General features: G+C 35.7%; 1 long non-coding RNA gene across 2 annotated transcripts; it reads right to left on the minus strand.

The window, feature by feature from the left end:
• On the minus strand, nucleotides 13,969-15,235 carry LOC108660879. Of its 2 annotated transcripts, none has more exons than XR_001926577.1 (3): nucleotides 15,206-15,235; nucleotides 14,485-14,568; nucleotides 13,969-14,116 (listed from the first exon to the last, which is right to left on the minus strand). It is a non-coding gene; the product is annotated as an uncharacterized LOC108660879 (long non-coding RNA). The 2 variants fall into 2 exon arrangements; XR_001926578.1 differs by lacking the exon at nucleotides 15,206-15,235 and adding an exon at nucleotides 15,100-15,129.

Consider the following 17,995-nt stretch of genomic DNA (forward strand, 5'->3'; position numbering starts at 1 on the left):
GCTGAATCTGCAATGAGGTACAATGATGATGATATGAAATTTATTCTAAGAGAAATGAAGAGAAAATGATGAAAAATGATTAAATGTGATAGAAAAACAAAGTAGAAAATTTATCGAGTTAATGTCCCATTTTTGGCCGAATTTTCCAAGGAAGGGAGTGAGCTGATTTTGTTGTTTTTAGAAGGTTATTGGCTGATATTTAATGGTTAGAAATGTTGGAGAGAGAATGGGATGATTTAGAGCTAAAATGGAGCGCGTTAGCAATTTATCGGGCAAAGTGCCAAAAATAGGTTAATATCGCGTTTAAGCCGTTTTAGGCTATTTCATTTCATACCATGCATTAGTATAGGATTTAAGTTAATTATATAGTGATTTAGCATCAATGTGATGAATTGTGTAAATTTTTGTAATGTGTCTAGGAGGAGAGCCTTCCGAAAAAAGCAAAGAAGTCGTACCCGATGAGTAGTGATCGGGGCGCTTAGAAAGCTTTTAGTTTGTACAAACGATGAGTAAACTTATTATTATTATAAATTATCTAGAGTTTATTTTTAAATGCCCTTTATGTATTTTATGAAATGAGAACGAGATTAAAACGAGATTTTTGATGTATTAGGAATAAATGTAACAAATAAAAATATATTATATTGATTATGAAATTGAGTAATTGGAGACTATTAACTGTCTTGAAAATTATATATTTTCCTAGGAATGGCTTATGAGAAATGAGTATATGTGGCTATATTTTGTGAGTGCATTGGGAAATTTATCTAAGTTATTTTTACTATGCAGGCTGGATAATAAATAAAAGCCACGTTATACTGTCGAAATTTTATTAAAATTGGTGGGTTAGTCACTGCAGTGACGGGTTTCCGTGGACTGTCTATTAGAGGGGCACGGTAAACCCAGTTATATAGTTACTTCGGTTGTAGAGGCGAGGAGGGTAACTCCTGAGGTAGTATTAGAGCTCACTTCACGTTGAACCCCCACGTGAATGTGTAACTCGGCCAACACCAAGGAACGACTTGTTTTAAAAATAAAAATGTGTTTCACGTGTGAATATTTTGACACCCTTGGCGGACTCGGTTAGATGCCTCTGCCAAGGTATCCCCAAGGATTGGTTTTGGCTTGAGCCTTGTTTTAATAAAAGACAACCTTAACAACTGTTTTGGTAAATTACAAATATTTTATGGTTTAAGAAATAAATTAGAAACATTATGAAATGGGTTGAAATTTGTTGTTTAAACTTACCTCAATTTTACTCGCCTTTAGATATTTATGATAATGTCTGTTTACTCATTGGGATTTTATAATCTCACCATCCTCCTTTTCACCCATTTCAGGTTCAGTATAGATTGTAGATAGCTGATTTCATCGAGGACTACCATTGGATCTGCATTTTCCAAACCGTAGGTTCACAGTCCTCTTTACTTTTGTTTATTCGGGGGCCTTCTTGTTATTGTAAATTAAATTAAATATTTTTGGCTTACTGTATTTTAATATGTATAAATTTATTTAGCTTTTACGCTATAAAAATTATTCACGTATAACTCTATAAATATTATTTTATAAGAAAATATAATATTTCCCTTAATATTTCTTTTATTTTTTTATTATATTCAAATAACCGTAATTTCATTTTAAATGAAGATTTTAGACTTTTAAACTCATTTAAAATATGAATTATGTGTTTTGTACTTGTATATTATGTTTTAGCCAGTTTCGAAATTTTTGAGAAAAAAATAACAAAAATACCCCTGTGTGGCGAAAATTTTATTTCGATTGTTTTTGATCTAAAATAATGTATATTCTCTAAAAACTCGAAATTTAACAACGATTGCTCACAGGAAAGGAAAGAAATTGATATGTAAGCCTTGCGGGGTTTCGGTTGGCATTCCGAATAATGAGTGTCAATCGGGACGTTAAGGCGATTGTCATAGGCCTGAGGGAGGTTCTGGGTCATGACAATTCGATTGGTATCAGAGCTTTTGATTTTAAAGATAAGATTTTTTGGTTTTAAAGTGGTTTTAAAAATTTAAAGTATCAGTGCGGCCCCGGATTAAGTTTTGTTAGGTTGAATAGAATGCATGCATTTTCATATAGAGCCTAAGGTTCCCTAAGTTTGCTCATTTTCTCTTATAGATTATTATGCCTCCTCGACGCGGACGCCCACCTCTCACTAGATCGTTTGGGAGGGGAAAAGATCATTCCCAACGTCGTCAACTAGATGCAGTAGGGGAAGAATCAACTGCGTCTACCATTCGGGCAACACTTGCTGCTGAGTAGGCCAATAGTCCTCCACATCCTCCACCTCCTCCGCCACCTACTAGTATTCCCGTCATGCCTACTGAGGCAGCACAGGCATTGGTAGCTTTCTTTATCGCAATGGCTGATGGAGCTCAGACTGGTCAAGTTCCACCTATGTATCCATTTCCAAGAAGCTAAAGGAGGCTAGACAGCTCGGTTGTGTGTCTTTCGCGGGTGAGTTGGATGCCACTGTGGTAAAGGACTGGATTAATCAGGTTTCAGAGACCCTTTCTGATATGAGATTAGATGACGACATGAAGCTGATGGTGGCTACGAGATTATTAGAGAAGAGGGCTCGTACTTGGTGGAATTCAGTGAAGTCTCGTTTCACTACTCCTCAGACGTGGTTTGATTTTCTCAAAGAATTCGATGGTCAGTATTTCACTTATTTTCATCAGAAAGAAAAGAATAGAGAATTTCTGAGTTTGAAACAAGGGAATCTAATTGTAGAGGAGTACGAGACTCGTTTTAACGAGTTGATGTTATATGTGCCAGATCTGGTGAAATCTGAGCAGGATCAGGCTAGTTATTTCAAGGAAGGGCTCCGTAATGAGATTAGAGAGCGGATGACAGTGACTGGTAGGGAGCCACATAAGGAGGTGGTACAGATGGCTTTACGGGCTGAGAATAGGAGGATTCGGATTAAGTTTGCAAAAAGGAGAAATCCTGGTATGTTTTCTAGTCAGCCAGTAAAAAGAGGCAAGGACTCAGCGATTTTAGGGAGTACTACTTCTGTTTTCGTGACATCTCCTCGACCTCCATTTCCACCATCACAACAGAAACCTTCAAGGTTTAGCAGATCTGCTATGACTGGTTCTGGGAAGAGTTTTGGAGGTTCTGACCGATGCAAAAATTGTGGGAATTATCATAGTGGGCTATGTAGAGGGCCAACAAGATGTTTCCAATGTGGATAGACGGGTCATATTAGGAGTAATTGCCCAAGGTTAGGACGAGCCACGATAGTTGCATCATCTTCACTAGCTCACACACTGATATGCAGAGGAGAGATTCTTTTGGGTTACCACCGAGACAGAGAGTGGCCATATGGTCCGATGTGGAGAGTAATACCCCGGCACATCCACCTTTGAGACCACAAACTCGTACCTCGACAAGAGTTTTCGCTGTGACGGAAGATGAGGCACGGGTCCGACTTGGAGCAGTGACAGGTACTATGTCTTTATTTGATAAAGATGCTTATATTTTGATAGATTCTGGCTCATATAGGTCTTATGTAAGCACCACATTTGCATCGATTGCTGATAGAAACCTGTCACCATTAGAGGAAGAAATTATAATTCACACCCCTTTAGGAGAAAAACTAGTTAGAAATAATTGTTATAGAGATTGTGGGGTAAGGGTAGGCGAGGAAGAATTTAGGGGTGACTTAATTCCTCTAGAGATCTTGGTTTTGATCTAATATTGGGTATGGACTGGTTAACTACACATCGGGTGAACCTGGATTGTTTTCGAAAGGAAGTTGTTCTTCGAAATTCAAAGGGAGCAGAGATTGTGTTTGTAGGGGAACGTCGAGTATTACCGTCCTATGTAATCTCGGCCATCAAAGCTTCGAAATTAGTGCAGAAAGGGTGTCCGGCATACGTGATTGATACTTCAAAGGGGGAACCTAAGTTAGAGGATGTCCCAATAGTAAGTGAGTTTCCTGATGTATTTCCTAATAATTTACCGGGACTGCCTCCTGATCGAGAGCTTGAGTTCCCTATTGATTTACTTCCGGGTACTGCATCTATTTTTATCCTTCCATATAGAATGGCTCTGGCAGAGTTGAAGGAACTGAAAGTCCAGTTGTAAGATTTAGTGGATAAAGGTTTCATTCGCCCTAGCATTTCTCCTTGAGGAGCACTAGTCCTATTTGTCAAGAAGAAAGATGACATTCTTCGATTGTGTATTGATTACCGTCAACTGAACCGAGTGACCATCAAGAATAAATATCCTTTACCCCGGATAGATGATCTTTTTGATCAATTACGAGGCGTTATGGTATTCTCTAAGATTGATTTGAGATCTGGGTACTATCAGTTGAGGATTAAGGAGCAGGATGTTTCCAAGATTGCCTTCAGGACGCGTTATGGGCATTATGAGTTTCTGGTGATGCCGTTTTGTTTGACTAATGCCTCGGTAGTTTTTATGGATCTTATGAATAGGGTATTCCATCCATACTTGGATAAGTTTGTGATAGTATTCATAGATGACATCCTGGTTTATTCGTAGAATGATGATGAACATGCTGTTCATTTGCGCATTGTGTTGTAAACTTTGCGTGAGAGACAACTCTATGCCAAGTTCTCTAAATGTGAATTCTGGTTGAAGGAAGTGGTTTTCTTGGGACATGTGGTGTCTGAAGCTGGAATTTATGTCGATCCCAAGAAGATTGAGGCAATCTTACAATGGGAGGAACCGAGAATGGTAATTGAGATTTGTAGTTTCCTTGGCTTAGCTGGTTATTACCGGAGATTTGTTCAGGAATTTTCTTTGATAGCAGCTCCTCTGACTCGTTTGACTCGTAAAGGAGTTAAGTATGAGTGGGATGATGTTTATGAAAATCGATTTCAAGAGCTAAAGAACCGGTTAACCTCCGCTCTTGTCTTAACACTTCCTGTTAATGGAAAATAATTTGTGGTATACAGTGATGCATCTAAGTTGGGATTAGGGTGCGTATTGATGCAAGATGAAAAAGTAATAGCTTATGCTTCCCGACAGTTGAAGAAGCACGGGACGAATTACCCTACTCATGACTTGGAGTTAGCAGCAATAGTCTTCGCATTGAAGATTTGGAGACATTGTTTATATGGTGAGCGTTGTCAGATTTTTACTGATCATAAAAGCTTGAAATATTTGCTCACCCAGAAAGAGCTTAATTTGAGACAGAGACGATGGTTGGAGTTGATTAAGGATTACGACTTGATGATTGATTATCATTCAGGAAAGGCAAATGTGGTAGCGGATACCTTAAGTCGTAAATCTTCATCGTTGTTAGCAACACTCTGGAGTTCTTATTTTTCGATGTTACTTGAGATGAAATCTCTAGGGATCCAATTGAATAATGGTGAGGATGGAACCCTGCTTGCTAGTTTCGTTGTGAGACCTTCATTGTTGAATCAGATCAGAGAATTGTAGAAATCTGATGATTGGTTGAAACAGGAAGTTCAAAAGCTGCAAGATGGAGAAACTAGTGAGTTTAGACTCAACGATGATGGTACTTTGATGCTTAGAGATCGAATTTGTGTCCCTAAGGATGATCAGTTGAGACGAGCTATTTTGAAGGAAGCTCATTCTTCTGCCTATGCTTTACATCCCGGAAGCACCAAGATGTATCGGACTATTAAAGCAAGTTATTGGTGGTCGGGTATGAAACGAGACATAGCAGAGTTTGTAGCCAAATGTCTCACATGCCAACAGATCAAGGCGGAGCATCAAAAACTGTCAAGTACTCTTCAACCTTTACCGATTTCGAAATGGAAGTGGGAACTCGTGACTATGGATTTTGTTTTGGGACTACCGCAGACACAGAGGGGAAAGGATGTAATCTGGGTGATCGTAGATCGATTGACTAAGTCCACTCACTTTTTAGATGTCCATAGTACATACTTTATTGAGAAGCTGGCTCAGCTCTATATAGATGAAATTTTGAGGCTACATGGAGTTCTCGTTTCTATAGTGTCAGACCGAGATCCTCGATTCACTTCTCGATTCTAGTTGAAATTTCAAGAAGCTCTCGAAACCAAATTGAAATTTAGCACTACTTTTCACCCATAGACGGATGGTCAGTCAGAGAGGACTATCCAGACCTTGGAGGATATGTTACGGGCTTGTGTCATTGACTTTATTGAGAGTTGGGACAGACATTTGCCATTGGTGGAATTTGCTTACAACAATAGCTTTCAGTCTAGCATTGGTATGGCACCGTACGAAGCTTTATATGGAAGAAAATGTCGTACTCCACTTTGTTGGGATGAAGTGGGTGAAAGAAAGTTAGTGAGTGTGGAATTGATCGAGCTAACTAATGACAAGATCAAGGTTATACGAGAGAGGCTAAAGGTAGCCCAGGATAGGTAGAAGTGCTATGCAAATAAACGGAGAAAAGACTTGGAGTTTGAGATCGATGATAAAGTTTTTCTTCAGGTTTCTCCTTGGAAAGGTAATAATCTGAATACTTTGTGGTATTAAGTTTTATTTGATTATATTATTGTGGTAAATTATGGTGTTTTATTGGATAATGAAAGGTGTGATTCGATTTGCGAAGAGGGGAAAGCTCAACTTGAGATATATTGGACCATTCCAGATCATTGAAAGGATTGGACCAATGGCTTATAGACTTGAATTACCCCCGGAGTTAGATCGGATCCATAATGTCTTCCACGTCTCGATGTTGAAAAAGTATGTTCCCGATCCTTCCCACATTCTAGAGACACCACCGATTGAACTGCATGAAGATTTGAAATTCGAGGTGCAGTCGTTACGTATTCTATATCGAAAGGATCGAGTGCTGAGGAACAAGAGCATTCCAATGGTGAAAGTATTGTGGAATAATGCTTGAATGAAAGAAATGACATGGGAAGTAGAGCATCAGATGAGGAACCAATACCCGCATCTATTTGTCGAATCTGGTAAGTGAAATTTTGAGGTCAAAATTTTATTTTTAAGGGGGGTAAAGTTGTAAAACCTGACCCTATAAACACATGTCATGACATACATAAACTGAGTAGCATGTTATTACGCTAGAAAAACACCTAAAAATAGATGAAACCCGATATTGTACCTAACGGTACACTTAAATTGATTTAACCTCAAACTAGTTCAAATAGGAATTATAGGATGAAATTTAATATTTTATAGTCAAGGAATGACTAAAAGTGATTGTTTGGAGTTCGAGGGTTCATTAGGGGTAAAATTGAAAATTTTGATGTTAAGGGGCAAAAGTCGTCATTTTGCCACCTAAGATAATAATTTGATCAGGGAGTGAAATTTTTGACCAAGATTAACTATTTGGAGTATAATTTAATGATAGGAAGTGAAAAAGTTTAATTTTGGTGATTTTTGGAGTGTAGGGGCAAAATCGTAATTTTGCCACCCACGGACAAAATTTGAGATTTTGAGAGAATTTAGATCAAATTTGACAAATTGGAGAATGGTATGAGTATAAGGGATGAAAAATATGTCTATGGGCAATTTTTCAATTTTTGGGGCAAAAATGTAATTTTTGACTTTTACGGGGGCAAAAGTGTAAATTTCAAAAATTACTCCACCGAGACTTTGGATGAGTCTGAGAATTTTATCTAAGCTATGAATATATGAGACAAGTGTATGGTGAAAATTTGGAAACAAATGGATGAAATTTTAAAAATGGGCCAATGGGAAAGTGACATGTGGCATTTTTTAATGAAATAATATTATTTTAATGAAAAGTCAGCCCATTTAAACCCAAATTTTAAGTGCTGGCCGGCCATAAGGAAGAACAAGAGAGGAAATAGAGAGGAAAGGAAGAAAAAAAGAAAAACCAAAGAGAAACAAGAAAATTCAAAGGGAAATTCGCGGTTTTCGACCGTTTACGCGTCTAACGGTAAGATTTTTCGATTTTAGCTTGATTTCTACCTTTCCTATGCCTTTATTTCCATTTAGCATGCTTGAGGAGAGAGATCAAAAAGTGATATCAAGGGCTGGACGAAATTCTAGGGGAGAGAAATTGAAATTTTTAGGTTTTGATTTTTAGTTAAATTGATAGTTTTAGTTAGTTAAATGTGTTTAGAAATTAAATTGGGCAAGAAATCATTAAATTTTCACAATACCCACTCTTGGCTGGATGCTCAATGCTGTACAATGATGATGAATTGATTTTATTCTAAGGGAAATGAAGAGAAAATGATGAAAAACGATTAAACGTGATAGAAAAACAAAGTAGAAAATTAACCGAGTTAATGTCCCATTTTTGGCCGAATTTTCCAAGGAAGGGAGTGAGCTGATTTTGTTGTTTTTAGAAGGTTATTGGCTGATATTTAATGGTTAGAAATGTTGGAGAGAGAATGGGATGATTTAGAGCTAAAATGGAGCGCGTTAGCAATTTATCGGGCAAAGTGCCAAAAATAGGTTAATACCGCGTTTAAGCCGTTTTAGGCTATTGCATTTCATACCATGCATTAGTATAGGATTTAAGTTAATTATATAGTGATTTAGCATCAATGTGATGAATTGTGTAAATTTTTGTAATGTGTCTAGGAGGAGAGCCTTCCGGAAAAGGCAAAGAAGTCGTACCCGACGAGTAGTGATCGGGGCGCTTAGAAAGCTTTTAGTTTGTACAAACGGTGAGTAAACTTATTATTATTGTAAATTATCTAGAGTTTATTTTAAATGCCCTTTATGTATTTTATGAAATGAGAACGAGATTAAAACGGGATTTTTGATGTTTTAGGAATAAATGTGACAAATAAAAATATATTGTATTGATTATGAAATTGAGTAATTGGAGGCTACAAATTGACTTGAAAAATATATATTTTCCTAGGAATGGCTTATGAGAAATGAGTATATGTGGCTATATTTTGTGAATGCATTGGGAAATTTATGTAATTGGTTTTACTATGCAGGCTGGATAAATAAATAAAAGCCACGTTATACTGTCGAAATTTTATTAAAATTGGTGGGTTAGTCACTGCAGTGACGGGTTTCCGTGGACTGCCTATTAGAGGGGCACGGTAAACCCAGTTATATAGTTACTCCGGTTGTAGAGGCGAGGAGGGTAACTCCCGGGGTAGTATTAGAGCTCACTTCACGTCGAACCCCCACGTGAATGTGTAACTCGGCCAACGCCAAGGAACGGCTGGTTTTAAAAATAAAAATGTGTTTCACGTGTGAATATTTTAACACCCTTGGCGGACTCGGTTAGATGCCTCGGCCAAGGTATCCCCGAGGATTAGTTTTGGCTTGAGCCTTGTTTTAATAAAAGACATAAGCCTTAACAACTGTTTTGGTAAATTACAAATATTTTATGGTTTAAGAAATAAATTGAAAACATTATGAAATGGGTTGAAATTTGTTGTTTAAACTTGCCTCCATTTTACTCGCCTTTAGATATTTATGATAATGTCTGTTTACTCATTGGGATTGCAAAATCTCACCCAACTCCTTTCCACCCATTTCAGGTTCAGTATAGACTGTAGATAGCTGATCTCATCGAGGACTACCATTGGATCTGCATTTTCCAAATCGTAGGTTCACAGTCCTCTTTACTTTTGTTTATTCGGGGGCCCTCTTGTTATTGTAAATTAAATTAAATATTTTGGCTTACTGTATTTCAGTATGTATAAATTTATTTAGCTTTTACGCTATAAAAATTATTCACGTATAACTCTATAAATATTGTTTTATAAGAAAATAGAATATTTCCCTTAATATTTCTTTTATTTTTTTATTATATTCAAATAACCGTAATTTCATTTTAAATGAAGATTTTAGACTTTTAAACTCATTTTGAATATGAATTATGTGTTTTGTACTTGTATATTACGTTTTAGCCAATTTCAAAATTTTTGAGAAAAAAATGACCAAAATACCCCTATGTGGCAAAAATTTTATTTTGATTGTTTTTGATCTAAAATAGTGTATATTCTCTAAAAACTCAAAATTTAACAACGATTGCTCACAAGAAAGGAAAGAAATTGATATGTAAGCCTTGCGGGGTTTCGGTTAGCATTCCGGATAATGAGTGTCAATCGGGACGTTACGGCGATTGTCATGGGCCTGAGGGAGGTTTCGGGTAGTGACAGCTGATGATCTTGGAAATCTTCTGAAAGTTGAATGTGAGAAGGGAGAATTCGAGTTTCCAGAAAAGCATGACCCATCCTCATTGCGGGAAATCATAACCGGGAGAAAGGAAAAATATTCATCAAAGAGCAATGCTGGTTTGATAACCAGTCCACAGATAAGGATTTTGCACTACTTTGTGGTAGCTAATATACATGGTAGAAGTGGGAGTTTAAGTTACATCAGCCTTTAAGATCTTTGGCTGATGGAACATGCCTTTAATGGGGTTGCTTTGAATGTAGGCAAATTTATGATTGAAAATATGAGAGGTGCATGCAAACTTGAGAAAATCAATCTGCATTATGGAAATGTGATCACATCCTTAGTGCAAAAGAAAGGTGTTCGGGCAAAAAGATATGAATTTGATATGGTGAAGAATAGAGACCAGGCTATCTACTTGGGTAGCCTACCTAAAATGGGTTATAAGCTAGATGGTGAAAAATTTACTAAAACACCCAAAGTCTCTGCAATTCCTGCACCAACTAAGGCACCATCCTCTCAATTTTCTAGTGAAATGATTTTGAATCTATTGATGAGGATAGATGGAAAGCTCACTGATCAAGGAGCTAAATTATGGAAAATTGAAGAGAAAATTGCTGAACTGGAGAATGAACTGAAAGGGAAAGAAAAGCCATCAGAACCTGCTATTGCAGTTTCTTTTGAAACACCAAGTGCTTCACCAACACAGTAAGGTGCTGGAAGTTCAGGCTTGCAAGCAGAAGGGTTTGATCCTCATGGTGTAAGTTATGGTGTTCCGGTTGAAAGTCATGAGCCAAAAGAGGAACAGCCAAGAAAATGACCTTCACCTGAGTTACAGGATAAGGATGAATCTGATTAAGGTACCAAAGTGATTGCATCTGAGCAAGAAAATATCCCCACTAAACCTCAGCCTCAACCAGAACCTCAACCCTCTCCTCTATACTCTGAAGAGGTTTCAATCATGAGTTTGTTCCAATAAATGGTTCAGGAGGAACAAGTTGAGAAAGGGGTAGTTAAGGGAAAAGACAAAAAGCAGCATCTCTTTCAGTTCCTAAAGTAAAAGTAAACTTTGGGAAAGAGAAGCATAAAGTCACTGTACTATCACAAGAGAAGGAAGCCACTACAGCACCACTGACGAGGAAGAAAACTATGGCCACAAAGACAACATTTCTCAAGAGAAGGAAGTCTTCTCGATTGGCAGAGAAATCCAAACCAGCTATAGTCTCTTCTCCTTAGGATCCAATCAATGTCTCTAACAAATCTTCACAAGAACCTTTGCATAAAAAATATCACCTCTAAGAGAACCCTTTCATTTTCCTCTGAATCCTTTTTATGGCACTGAATCCTCACCCTTTAACACCTCAGATGACTAGAAACCCCTTGATTTGATGCTGACAAAAAGGGAGAGTAAAATGGCAGAACCAGGGGTGCAAGAACCAAAGAATAAATTAAAAAAAAATGTTAGAGTAGAGGTACCAAGAATTATCAGAAATGAACAAAGGGCATTTTAAGAATATTAACTGTTGTTTTTGTTTTCCTACTAGTTTTGCCATGATGACAATCAAACACTTTACTGTAGTTTTGCTGTTGATATTTTTGTGGATGCTTATGGTATTTTGCTGATATGTTTATAGTATTTTGATGGTGATAATTGAATGCTTGCTAATATCCTACTGCTTATAACATTTTAACTGCTGATGATAAAAGTCTGTCACTGCACTGATGTTGAGATTTGTATACTGATTACTGATCTTTAGAATGAATTATACTTATGGATGGATATGGATGTTGTATATAGTATATCAGTTGAATAATGAACGATATAGACAAAATTGTATAATAATAGGCTGTTGACAGATACTGCTGAAATGTTGATGAGAAATTGTCAATATTCATCTACTACAAATTCCTTTAAAAGATCTACATATATATATACGCTCTGAATTTATAGTGACATTTTTTTTCATGAATAAAACCTGCTGAAATGAATAAGCTAAATAAGCACACTTAAGGGGAGCAATACTCATTATTTGCTGAAATCAAAAAGAATAAAAAGGACACTGTGCTGATTAACCAAGGAATGTTTTGTCATCATCAAAAAGGGGGAGATTGTTGGCTCCATTAGTTTTTGATGATAGTAAAACATTCCTATTTCATTTATGTTTAACATTTCTATCTAAGTGTGCAGGACAAAAAGTCATATGAAAAATAATGAATCAACCCTTCAAATATGTATATCAAAAACCATAAAAAATAAAGAAAAATGGTTGATCAACAAGAAGAAAGATCTTTGGCTGAATAATGAAGAATGTTGGTTGACTAAAGTTTAAATTAGAGAAATGGTGGGCTGAAGAATATTGAGAGACAGAACCAACTTAGTCGACCAAGAAATGGGTTAGTCGACTAAGTGCACACTGCTAGAACTGCCAGAGACAGGGAGTAGAAAATAGAGACGACTTAGTCGACTAAGATATCATTTAGTCGGCTAAGAGCATTTTGCTTGCAAGTTTGAAAACTACACTAAAAGATAGAGTAACGGCTAGAACCAACTCCCAACTGTCTCCAACGGTTAGAAAACTATCAAACTCCCATCAGAGATGTTTCTCCAGGTACAAAAGGGTTTCTCCATAGTTAGAAACCAGTTTTTAGAATGATTAAAGAGATTTAAGTCACATAAGAGTTGAAAAACCAAAAAATCTCTCTTGTACCCTGCTGCACCTTAACACCCATTCTTTGTACTTGTATTCTGCACTCAACCTTATACCATTTAGATCAACTTCTGATCATAGGTACTTTCTTCTACTTCTCTTCTTGTATTCTTAGAGTGAGGGAGTCACTCTAAGTGATTATTTCAAGCTAGGATTACTTGAAAGTGTTAAGGTTCTAACTTAGCCTTCAAAAGTTAGGTGTTGGATTTTAGTTTAGCCCGTGAAAAACTAGTGTAAAATGTCACAACTCGGTACATTCGTTACCCGGAATGCCAACCGAAACCCCGCAAGGCTTTAGTACCGTTTTTCTCGTCTCCCCTGTGAGTAATCATCACCAAACCTTGTTTTTAAAGAATTTTAAGCTTTTTCCAACTGAAATCAATAAAAAATGATTTCTGTCTCACAGGGGCATTTTGGTCATTTTCCTTCAAAAGTTTTGAAACTAGCTAAAAATGTAGTATGCAAGTATAAAACACATAATTCATAATAAAAAATAAATTTAAACGTATAAAACTTTTATTTAAAATGAAATTATAACTATTTGAATATAATAAAGATATAGAATAAAATATTCAATTTTCTCATAAAACAATATTTTTAGAACATTGCGTAAATAATTTTTGTAGCGTTAAAGACAAATAAATTCATATATACTGTAATACAGTAAGCCAGAGTATTTAATTTAATTTATAGTAACAAGTGGACCCCCAAATGACAAAAATGAACGAAGGCTGCAAACCTACAGTTTTTGAGGAAGGAAAGCCAACTGTAGCGTTTGACAATATCAGCTATCTACAGTCTATATTAAGCTTGAAATGGGTAAAAAGGAGGGTGGTGAGATTATAAAATCTCAGTGAGTAAACAAATACCATCTAAAATATCTAAAGTTGAGTAAATGGAGACAGATAAAACAATTTAACATACTGAAATTCATCACCTTTCATTTTGTTTCAACGAAATAAAATTAATTCATATAACTCGAGTAATTAACATGGCTTATGAATTTCTTAAAACTTGGCTCATGCCAAATATTATTCTCATACTTAGTTATCAGGGATACTTGGTCGAGGGCTATCCCAAACCAAGTCCGCCAAGGTTATTAAAAAGTTATATACTCATAAATCATGTTTTTATTTAGAAAACATAGTCGTTCCTTGGCGTTGGCTGAGTTCATCATCACGAGGTGGTTTGACGTGAAGTGAACTCTAAGGTCATACCTCGAGAGTTACCCTACTCACTTTTCCAACAGAGGTAAAATATATCAGGATTAGGTGCCCCTCTAATAGGCTGGTCCACAGAAAACTCGCCCCCTGCAGCAGGTTAAACCCACCATATAATAAAATTTTGACAACATGACATGACTAATATAATACTATCCAGCCTGTAAATGTAAAACATGACAATTCATACAATTCACCAAAAACACAACCCAGTCAGTCATGCCAACACATTAACATAAGCCATCAATTCAGATCATAAATTTACAACACATCAAGGGTTTCCAATTACTCTATTTTCAAAATCATCATTCAATTTCAAGACAATTTATAAAATCTTTTCATTTAAACACATTTTGTTTATTAACATAAAGGTTTACCATTTAAACTCATTTTTCATAAAATCATAAAATCGGATAAAAACCACTTTAAATAAGTAAGATGATAGTAAGGTTACTCACAATGTCTAGTGTACGAATTTTCGAAGTACTCTGACTACTGGTCCTCGGATGCAATTTCCTTGCCTTTATCGGAGGACTCACCACCTTGACATAGTACAAAATCGAGAAACTTACTACTTTGGTACTAAATCGAAATTAAACTAATTTAGACTACTAATGCATGATATGGAATGCAAAATGCACGGGTAACCATCTAATCCCTGGTATTGGCCTAATTCGTCTTATCACCCGATTAATTGGCCAATGCATCCAATTTAGCTCTAAATTGCTCCATTTTTTTTCCAATACCTTAATTCACTAAACAAAAGTCAAATAACCTAAAATTTGGCAAAATAATCTTCACTTTTCTTCTTAAAATTTTCGATCAATAATGGTGCATTAACACTGTGATTTTTCCTACTTAATTTTCTCACCATTATTCATCAGTTTCTAAGCCATTTCTCTTGAAATAATAACAATCCATCACCCACACACATCAAGGAAGATTCGGCCAATGAAGATTCATGGGAAAAATGGATTCTTTTCTTGTTGTTTTTCTTCTAGACATGGTAAACTAACTAAAAAAACCAACATAACTTGAAATCAAATCAATCCAACATCATTCTCTCTCCATACCCATTTGGCTAGCCATGAATTCACCATGAAAACATGAAATTTAACCATGAAAAATAAGGAAAAATGCATGGGAAAGAAATATCTCAAGCTTAATTGAAAATTTTACCTTTTTTTCACTTGTTTCCTTGAATTTTCACACTTTTCCCTTGAATTTTTTCCACCTAGGGTTTGTTTTCTTCCTTTTCTTCTTATGTTCTTCTTTGTTCTTGGTTTGGCCGGCCATATGAAAGAAAATAGGCTGATTTTATGCTTATTTTAAAGCTAAATAAATGATGGATATAAACTTGACACATGTCACCACATTATTGGTCCATTTGTAATTTCTTAACTATTAAGCTTTCTCTCTCCACCACTTAAATTCCTTCAATTATCCATGATAATATTGGATAAAATTCATGTGCTGGACAAGTGTCGGGTGGTGTAAAATTACAATTTTGCTCATAAGGTGGCAAAATTACCATTTTACCTCTATGTTCCGAAAAATACCGAGATTATAATTTTTCACTTCTCAACCTCAAATCATACTCCAATAAGTCAAATGTGATCAAAATCTTTCAAAAAATTTTCCATTTTGTCCTCGAGTGGCAAAACTACCATTTTACCCCTAGATAGTAAAATTTTCGGTTTGACTCCAAATTGATCATCGAACTCTAAATCACCATTTTAAGTCATTCCTGAACTATAAAATTTTCAATTTCACCCTAAAATCTCTATTTGATCTAGTTCGAGGCTTAAATTAACTTTGTTGTACCTCTAGGTACAATACTGACTTTTGTAAATTTTTCAAAACTCTCCTAGCATGCAAACATGCTATCCATCACATGTATGTCATGACAAGTATTTTATAAGGTCAGGCTTTACATAAAAGGTTTTGGCTGAGCTTGGTAAAAGCCATTGTAAGCTTGGTGAAAGCTAGTGAATTTCACTAGTTCTTAGTGGATTTGTTAGGAAAATCCTTGGTTGAATAATCAAGGTAGTGGATGTAGGTCTTGGACCGAACCACTCTAAATTTTGCTGTCTCTTATTTACTCTGTTTTGTTTCATTTTTTTTTCTTTCATTTGTCTCGCCCTTATCTAGACTTTGAGGTAATATTTGAAAGAGCCAAATTGTGCTATTCACCCCCCTCTAGCACATATTATTGGGACCAACACATGCTAAACTAAAGTCTCTGTAAACTTAGTATTCCACTGTCTGGAAGCTTGTTTAAGACCATACACTGACTTCTGTAGCTTGCAAACAAACTTAGCACTTAATGGATACTCCCCTTGAGTGACAAACCCTTGATTTAGCTCCATATAAACATCTTTAACAATGTTACCACTGAGAAAAGCATTTTTAATATCTAATTGTGATAATGACCAACCATGAGTGGTAGCTAATGCTAAAAAAACCCATACGGTTGCCATCGACAAGAAGTTTAAGTTTATATACCCATTTGCAACCAATAACTGGAAAATTATAAGGAATAGTAACCATAACCCAAGTTTTGTTCTCTTCTAAAGCATTCAATTTAGTTTGCATAGCGCTTTTCCACTGAACATGTTAAACGACTTGTGCATATGTGGTAGGCTTAGGAATATGTGACAAGTTGGTAGTGAAAGTCCTTTGATTTATAGAAAGCTGATTGACTAACATATATTTACTAATAGGATATGTTGTGACATTAGAGGTTAGTGAAGGCAAGTCACATTGATAAGAATCTAGATATTTTGGTATTTTTTTATTCTCTTTTTGTTTTTGTATTTTTCTTATTCTACCACTTTTCCTGGGACTAAAAGAGCTATGTGATGTAGAAGAAGGTTTTGGTTGTTTGGTAGGATTAGAAAAAGATTTTGGTTGTGTGGTAAAATATTGAAAAGAATATGAATTTGTAGGAAAGGAAACTAGTTCATTAAAATAAGAATGTGGTGTGGGTAAAGAAATGTTTGGAGAAAATTCTGTTTTAAGAGAATAAATTCTGGTTCCTAAATTTTGAAAAGGAAACATTGTTTCATGAAACACAACATTTCTGGAAACTAAACAATTATGACTGTTTAAATCACAGAGCTTGTATCCCTTAACACCAATTGAATAGCCAACAAAGATACATGGTTTGGCTCTAGGGTTAAATTTTCTTCTATGTTGTGATAAAGTATTTGCAAAACATAAGGAACCAAAAACCTTGAAATGAGAATATGATCTAGGTTTTTGATATATCTATTCAAAAAGAGTTTTATTGTCACGACCCGGAACTCCCCATCGAGCCCGTGACAACCGCCGCGAAGCCTCGACAAACATTCTTCACCCCGAATGTCGATCGAAACCTCGCAAGGCTCTCGTATCAGCTTCCGCACTTCCCCGGTGAGCAATAGTTATCAAATATCAAAATACGAAGGATTACAAATCATTTCCAAATTATAACATAACATATTGTTTTTTTTTTTTTTTTTTGCTCACAGGGGCATTTTCGTCATTTTTATCGAAAACCTCGAAACTTGCTAAAATTGTAGTAGGTAAGCAGAAAATATATATTTAATGATTAAAAAAATTAAGTATCTAAAACGTTTATTTGAAGTGAAAATTTGACCATTTGAATATGATAAAAATATTCAATAAAATAAACTATTTTCTTGTAAAATTAATTTTCATAAAACTATCGGTAAATAATTCTTATAACATAAAAGTTAACTATATTCATATATACTATAAAGCAAATAACCAAAGCCTAAAATTTCTTTTACAGTGACACGTGGGCCCATATCTATCCAAAATGCATCGGAAGCTGGAAACCTACAGCTTTTACCGATTCGAGTCCAAATGAAGGTCCTTGTTCAAGTCAGCTAACTACGAAATTCCCTGAGCCTGAAATGTGAGGAAATGAGGGTGGTGAGATTATAAAATCCCAGTGAGTAAACA

Source organism: Theobroma cacao, chromosome 2 (assembly GCF_000208745.1).
Source record: "Theobroma cacao cultivar B97-61/B2 chromosome 2, Criollo_cocoa_genome_V2, whole genome shotgun sequence".
Taxonomy (NCBI): domain Eukaryota; kingdom Viridiplantae; phylum Streptophyta; class Magnoliopsida; order Malvales; family Malvaceae; genus Theobroma; species Theobroma cacao.